Source organism: Narcine bancroftii, unplaced genomic scaffold (genome assembly GCF_036971445.1).
Source record: "Narcine bancroftii isolate sNarBan1 unplaced genomic scaffold, sNarBan1.hap1 Scaffold_158, whole genome shotgun sequence".
NCBI classification, from domain to species: Eukaryota; Metazoa; Chordata; class Chondrichthyes; order Torpediniformes; family Narcinidae; genus Narcine; species Narcine bancroftii.
In genome coordinates this window covers 5,229,314-5,237,981 of record NW_027211893.1, presented here as the reverse complement: position 1 = coordinate 5,237,981, position 8,668 = coordinate 5,229,314, and positions in this window count along the sequence as shown.

The following is an 8,668-nucleotide window of genomic DNA, read 5'->3' as shown; positions in this document are numbered from 1 at the left end:
GCATCTGATTCCCTGCATCTGATACCCAGCCTCTGATTCCCTGCCGGTGATTCCCAAACTCTGATTCCCCACCTCTGATTCCCCATATCTGATTCCCCGCCTCTGTTTCCCCGCCTCTGATTCCCCGCCTCTGTTTCCCCATATCTGATTCCCCGCCTCTATTTGCCCACCTCTGATTCCCCACCTCAGTTTCCCCATATATGATTCCCCGCCTCTGAATCCCCAACTCTGATTCCCTGCATCTAATTCCCCAGCTCTGATTCCCCGCCTGTGATTCCCCGTGTCTGATTTCCTGCCTCTGATTCCCCGCCTCTGTTTACCCATGTCTGATTCACCACCTCTGATTCCCCACCTCTGATTCCCCATCTCTGATTCCGCACATCCCATTCCCTGCCTCTGATTCCCCGCCTCTGATTCCCCGCCTCAGATTCCCCGTGTCTGATTTCCTGCCTCTGATTCCCTGCCTCTGATTACCCATGTCTGATTCACCGCCTCTGATTCCCCACCTCTGATTCCCCATCTCTGATTCCGCACATCCGATTCCCTGCTTCTGATTCCCCGCCTCTGTTTCCCCGCCTCTGATTCCCCGCCTCTGTTTCCCAATATCTAAGTCCCCACCTCTGATTCCCCAACTCTGATTCCCCACCTCTGATTCTCCAGCTCTGATTCCCCGCCTCTGTTTCCCCATATCTAAGTCCCCGCCTCTGATTCCCCAACTCTGATTCCCCACCTCTGATTCCCCAGCTCTGATTCCCCGCCTCTGATTCCCCGCATCTGATTCCCTGCATTTGATTCCCAGCCTCTGATTCCCTGCCTGTGATTCCCAACCTCTGATTCCCCACCTCTGATTCCCCATATCTGATTCCCCGCCTCTGTTTCCCCGCCTCTGATTCCCCGCCTCTGTTTCCACATATCTGATTCCCCGCCTCTATTTGCCCACCTCTGATTCCCCACCTCAGTTTCCCCATATCTGATTCCCCGCCTCTGAATCCCCAACTCTGATTCCCTGCATCTAATTCCCCAACTCTGATTCCCCGCCTCTGATTACCCATGTCTGATTCACCGCCTCTGATTCCCCACCTCTGATTCCCCATCTCTGATTCTGCACATCCCATTCCCTGCCTCTGATTCCCCGCCTCTGATTCCCCGCCTCAGATTCCCCGTGTCTGATTCCCCGCCTCTGATTCCCCACCTCTGATTCCCCATCTCTGATTCCGCACATCCGATTCCCTGCTTCTGATTCCCCGCCTCTGATTCACAGCCTCTGATTCCCCAGCTCTGATTCCCCGCCTCAGATTCCCCGCGTCTTATTCCCTGCTTCTGATTCTGATTCCCTGCCTCTGATTCCCCATCTCTGATTCCGCACATCTGATTCCCTGCCTCTGATTCCCCACCTCTGATTCCCCATATCTGATTCCCCACCTCTGTTTCCCCGCCTCTGATTCCCCGCCTCTGTTTCCCCATATCTAAGTCCCCGCCTCTGATTCCCCAACTCTGATTCCCCACCTCTGATTCCCCAGCTCTGATTCCCCGCCTCTGATTCCCCGCATCTGATTCCCTGCATCTGATTCCCAGCCTGTGATTCCCAACCTCTGATTCCCCACCTCTGATTCCCCATATCTGATTCCCCGCCTCTGTTTCCCCACCTCTGATTCCCCGCCTCTGTTTCCCCATATCTGATTCCCCGCCTCTATTTGCCCACCTCTGATTCCCCACCTCAGTTTCCCCATATCTGATTCCCCGCCTCTAAATCCCCAACTCTGATTCCCTGCATCTAATTCCCCAGCTCTGATTCCCCGCCTCTGATTCCCCGTGTCTGATTTCCTGCCTCTGATTCCCCGCCTCTGATTACCCATGTCTGATTCACCGCCTCTGATTCCCCACCTCTGATTCCCCATCTCTGATTCCGCACATCCCATTCCCTGCCTCTGATTCCCCGCCTCTGATTCCCCGCCTCAGATTCCCCGTGTCTGATTTCCTGCCTCTGATTCCCCGCCTCTGATTACCCATGTCTGATTCACCGCCTCTGATTCCCCACCTCTGATTCCCCATCTCTGATTCCGCACATCCGATTCCCTGCATCTGATTCCCCGCCTCTGATTCACAGCCTCTGATTCCCCAGCTCTGATTCCCCACCTCAGATTCCCCGTGTCTTATTCCCTGCTTCTGAATCTTATTCCCTGCCTCTGATTCCCCATCTCTGATACCGCACATCTGATTCCCTGCCTCTGATTCCCCACCTCTGATTCCCAATATCTGATTCCCCGCCTCTGTTTCCCCGCCTCTGATTCCCCGCCTCTGTTTCCCCATATCTAAGTCCCCGCCTCTGATTCCCCAACTCTGATTCCCCACCTCTGATTCCCCAGCTCTGATTCCCCACCTCTGATTCCCCATATCTGATTCCCCGCCTCTGAATCCCCAACTCTGATTCCCTGCATCTAATTCCCCAGCTCTGATTCCCCGCCTCTGATTCCCCGTGTCTGATTTCCTGCCTCTGATTCCCCGCCTCTGATTACCCATGTCTGATTCACCGCCTCTGATTCCCCACCTCTGATTCCCCATCTCTGATTCCGCACATCCGATTCCCTGCCTCTGATTCCCCGCCTCTGATTCACCGCCTCTGATTCCCCATATCTCATTCCCCGACTCTGAATCCCCATCTCTGATTCCCGGACTCTGATTCCCCACCTCTGATTCCCCATATCTGATTCCCCGCCTCTGTTTCCCCGACTCTGATTCCCCGCCTCTGATTCCCCATATCTGATTCCCCGCCTCTGATTCCCCAACTCTGATTCCCCGCCTCTGATTCCCCAGCTCTGAATCCCCGCCTCTGATTCCCCGCGTCTGATTACCGGCCTCTGATTCCCCGCCTCTGATTCTCCATCTCTGATTCACAACCTCTGATTCCCCACCTCTGATTGCCCATATCTGATTCCCCGCCTCTGTTTCCCCGCCTCTGATTCCCCAGCTCTGATTAACAATATCTGATTCCCCGCCTCTGAATCCCCAACTCTGATTCCCTGCCTCTGATTCCCTGCTTCTGATTCTGATTCCCCACCTCTGATTCCCCATCTCTGATTCCGCACATCTATTTCCCTGCCTCTGATTCCCCATCTCTGATTCCCCATATCTGATTCCCCGCCTTTTGTTCCCCGCCTCTGATTCCCCGCCTCTGTTTCCCCATATCTAAGTCCCTGCCTCTGATTCCCCACCTCTGATTCCCCAGCTTTGATTCCCCGCCTCTGATTCCCCGCATCTGATTCCATGCATATGATTCCCAGCCTCTGATTCCCTGCCTCTGATTCCCAACCTCTGATTCCCCACCTCTGATTCCCCATATCTGATTCCCCGCCTCTGTTTCCCCGCCTCTGATTCCCCTCCTCTGTTTCCCCATATCTGATCCCCGCCTCTATTTGCCCGCCTCTGTTTCCCCGCCTCTTTTTCCCCATATCTGATTCCCCGCCTCTGAATCCCCAACTCTGATTCCCTGCCTCTAATTTCCCAGCTCTGATTCCCCGCCTCTGATTCCCCGTGTCAGATTTCCTGCCTCTGATTCCCCGCCTATGATTACCCATGTCTGATTCACCGCCTCTGATTCCCCACCTCTGATTCCCCATCTCTGATTCGGCACATCCGATTCCCTGCCTCTGATTCCCCGCCTCTGATTCACTGCCTCTGATTCCCCAGCTCAGATTCCCCGCCTCTGATTCCCCGCGTCTTATTCCCTGCTTCTGATTCTGATTCCCTGCCTCTGATTCCCCATCTCTGATTCCGCACATCTGATTCCCTGCCTCTGATTCCCCACCTCTGATTCCCCATATCTGATTCCCCGCCTCTGTTTCCCCTTCTCTGATTCCCCGCCTCTGTTTCCCCATATCTAAGTCCCCGCCTCTGATTCCCCAACTCTGATTCCCCACCTCTGATTCCCCAGCTCTGATTCCCCGCCTCTGATTCCCCGCATCTGATTCCCTGCATCTGATACCCAGCCTCTGATTCCCTGCCTGTGATTCCCAAACTCTGATTCCCCACCTCTGATTCCCCATATCTGATTCCCCGCCTCTGTTTCCCCGCCTCTGATTTCCCGCCTCTGTTTCCCCATATCTGATTCCCCGCCTCTATTTGCCCACCTTTGATTCCCCACCTCAGTTTCCCCATATATGATTCCCCGCCTCTGAATCCCCAACTCTGATTCCCTGCATCTAATTCCCCAGCTCTGATTCCCCGCCTCTGATTCCCCGTGTCTGATTTCCTGCCTCTGATTCCCCGCCTCTGTTTACCCATGTCTGATTCACCACCTCTGATTCCCCACCTCTGATTCCCCATCTCTGATTCCGCACATCCCATTCCCTGCCTCTGATTCCCCGCCTCTGATTCCCCGCCTCAGATTCCCCGTGTCTGATTTCCTGCCTCTGATTCCCTGCCTCTGATTACCCATGTCTGATTCACCGCCTCTGATTCCCCACCTCTGATTCCCCATATCTGATTCCGCACATCCGATTCCCTGCTTCTGATTCCCCGCCTCTGTTTCCCCGCCTCTGATTCCCCGCCTCTGTTTCCCAATATCTAAGTCCCCACCTCTGATTCCCCAACTCTGATTCCCCACCTCTGATTCTCCAGCTCTGATTCCCCGCCTCTGTTTCCCCATATCTAAGTCCCCGCCTCTGATTCCCCAACTCTGATTCCCCACCTCTGATTCCCCAGCTCTGATTCCCCGCCTCTGATTCCCCGCATCTGATTCCCTGCATTTGATTCCCAGCCTCTGATTCCCTGCCTGTGATTCCCAACCTCTGATTCCCCACCTCTGATTCCCCATATCTGATTCCCCGCCTCTGTTTCCCCGCCTCTGATTCCCCGCCTCTGTTTCCACATATCTGATTCCCCGCCTCTATTTGCCCACCTCTGATTCCCCACCTCAGTTTCCCCATATCTGATTCCCCGCCTCTGAATCCCCAACTCTGATTCCCTGCATCTAATTCCCCAGCTCTGATTCCCCGCCTCTGATTCCCCGTGTCTGATTTCCGGCCTCTGATTCCACGCCTCTGATTACCCATGTCTGATTCACCGCCTCTGATTCCCCACCTCTGATTCCCCATCTCTGATTCCGCACATCCCATTCCCTGCCTCTGATTCCCCGCCTCTGATTCCCCGCCTCAGATTCCCCGTGTCTGATTCACCGCCTCTGATTCCCCACCTCTGATTCCCCATCTCTGATTCCGCACATCCGATTCCTTGCTTCTGATTCCCCGCCTCTGATTCACAGCCTCTGATTCCCCAGCTCTGATTCCCCGCCTCAGATTCCCCGCGTCTTATTCCCTGCTTCTGATTCTGATTCCCTGCCTCTGATTCCCCATCTCTGATTCCGCACATCTGATTCCCTGCCTCTGATTCCCCACCTCTGATTCCCCATATCTGATTCCCCGCCTCTGTTTCCCCGCCTCTGATTCCCCGCCTCTGTTTCCCCATATCTAAGTCCCCGCCTCTGATTCCCCAACTCTGATTCCCCATCTCTGATTCCCCAGCTCTGATTCCCCGCCTCTGATTCCCCGCATCTGATTCCCTGCATCTGATTCCCAGCCTCTGATTCCCTGCCTGTGATTCCCAACCTCTGATTCCCCACCTCTGATTCCCCATATCTGATTCCCCGCCTCTGTTTCCCCACCTCTGATTCCCCGCCTCTGTTTCCCCATATCTGATTCCCCGCCTCTATTTGCCCACCTCTGATTCCCCACCTCAGTTTCCCCATATCTAATTCCCAACCTCTGATGCCCCAACTCCGATTCCCTGCCTCTGATTCCCCGCGTTCTATTCCCTGCCTCTGATTCCCCGCCTGTGATTCCCCATCTCTGATTCACCACCTCTGATTCCCCACCTCTGATTCCCCATATCTAATTCCTCGCCTCTGTTTTCCCACCTCTGATTCCCCGCCTCTGTTTCCCCATATCTGATTCCCCGCCTCTGAATCCCCAACTCTGATTCCCTGCCTCTGATTCCCCAGCTCTGATTCCCCACCTTTGATTCCCCCCGTCTGATTCCCAGCCTCTGAATCCCCGTGTCTGATTTCCTGCCTCTGATTCACCGCCTCTGTTTCCCCATCTCTGACTCACCGCCTCTGATTCCCCACCTCTGATTCCCCATCTCTGATTCCGCACATCTGATTCCCTGCCTCTGATTCCCCGACTCTGATTCCCCAGCTCTGATTCCCCGCCTCTGATTCCCCAACTCTGATTCCCCGCCTCTGATTCCCCAGCTCTGATTCACCGCCTTTGATTCGCCACCTCTGATTCCCCATATCTGATTCCCCGCCTCTGTTTCCCCGCCTCTGATTCCCCGCCTCTGATTCCCCATATCTCATTCCCCGACTCTGAATCCCCATCTCTGATTCCCGGACTCTGATTCCCCACCTCTGATTCCCGGCCTCTTATTCCCGTCATCTGATTCCGGCCTCTGATTCCCGGCCTCTGATTCCCTGCTTCTGATTCTGATTCCCTGCCTCTGATTCCCCATCTCTGATTGCGCACACCTGATTCCCTGCCTCTGATTCCCCACCTCTGATTCCCCATGTCTGATTTCCCGCCTCTGTTTCCCCGCCTCTGATTCCCCGCCTCTGTTTCCCAATATCTAAGTCCCTGCCTCTGATTCCCCAACTCTGATTCCCCACCTCTGATTCTCCAGCTATGATTCCCCGCCTCTGATTCCCCGCATCTGATTCCCTGCATCTGATTCCAAGCCTCTGATTCCCTGCCTCTGATTCCCAACCTCAGATTCCCCACCTCTGATTCCCCATATCTGATTCCCCACATCTGATTCCCTGCATCTTATTCCAAGCCTCTGATTCCCTGCCTCTGATTCCCAACCTCTGATTCCCCACCTCTGATTCCCCATATCTGATTCCCCGCCTCTGTTTCCCCGCCTCTGATTCCCCGCCTCTGTTTCCCCATATCTAATTCCCAACCTCTGATGCCCCAACTCTGATTCCCTGCCTCTGATTCCCAGCGTTCTATTCCCTGCCTCTGATTCCACGCCTGTGATTCCCCATCTCTGATTCACCACCTCTGATTCCCCACCTCTGATTCCCCATATCTAATTCCCCGCCTCTGTTTTCCCGCCTCTGATTCCCCGCCTCTGTTTCCCCATATCTGATTCCCCGCCTCTGAATCCCCAACTCTGATTCCCTGCCTCTGATTCCCTGCTTCTGATTCTGATTCCCCACCTCTGATTCCCCATCTCTGATTCCGCACATCTATTTCCCTGCCTCTGATTCCCCATCTCTGATTCCCCATATCTGCTTCCCCGCCTTTTGTTCCCCGCCTCTGATTCCCCGCCTCTGTTTCCCCATATCTAAGTCCCTGCCTCTGATTCCCCACCTCTGATTCCCCAGCTTTGATTCCCCGCCTCTGATTCCCCGCATCTGATTCCATGCATATGATTCCCAGCCTCTGATTCCCTGCCTCTGATTCCCAACCTCTGATTCCCCACCTCTGATTCCCCATATCTGATTCCCCGCCTCTGTTTCCCCGCCTCTGATTCCCCTCCTCTGTTTCCCCATATCTGATCCCCGCCTCTATTTGCCCGCCTCTGTTTCCCCGACTCTTTTTCCCCATATCTGATTCCCCGCCTCTGAATCCCCAACTCTGATTCCCTGCCTCTAATTTCCCAGCTCTGATTCCCCGCCTCTGATTCCCCGTGTCTGATTTCCTGCCTCTGATTCCCCGCCTATGATTACCCATGTCTGATTCGGCACATCCGATTCCCTGCCTCTGATTCCCCGCCTCTGATTCACTGCCTCTGATTCCCCAGCTCTGATTCCCCGCCTCTGATTCCCCGCGTCTTATTCCCTGCTTCTGATTCTGATTCCCTGCCTCTGATTCCCCATCTCTGATTCCGCACATCTGATTCCCTGCCTCTGATTCCCCACCTCTGATTCCCCATATCTGATTCCCCGCCTCTGTTTCCCCTTCTCTGATTCCCCGCCTCTGTTTCCCCATATCTAAGTCCCCGCCTCTGATTCCCCAACTCTGATTCCCCACCTCTGATTCCCCAGCTCTGATTCCCCGCCTCTGATTCCCCACATCTGATTCCCTGCATCTGATACCCAGCCTCTGATTCCCTGCCGGTGATTCCCAAACTCTGATTCCCCACCTCTGATTCCCCATATCTGATTCCCCGCCTCTGTTTCCCCGCCTCTGATTCCCCGCCTCTGTTTCCCCATATCTGATTCCCCGCCTCTATTTGCCCACCTCTGATTCCCCACCTCAGTTTCCCCATATATGATTCCCCGCCTCTGAATCCCCAACTCTGATTCCCTGCATCTAATTCCCCAGCTCTGATTCCCCGCCTCTGATTCCCCGTGTCTGATTTCCTGCCTCTGATTCCCCGCCTCTGTTTACCCATGTCTGATTCACCACCTCTGATTCCCCACCTCTGATTCCCCATCTCTGATTCCGCACATCCCATTCCCTGCCTCTGATTCCCCGCCTCTGATTCCCCGCCTCAGATTCCCCGTGTCTGATTTCCTGCCTCTGATTCCCTGCCTCTGATTACCCATGTCTGATTCACCGCCTCTGATTCCCCACCTCTGATTCCCCATCTCTGATTCCGCACATCCGATTCCCTGCTTCTGATTCCCCGCCTCTGTTTCCCCGCCTCTGATTCCCCGCCTCTGTTTCCC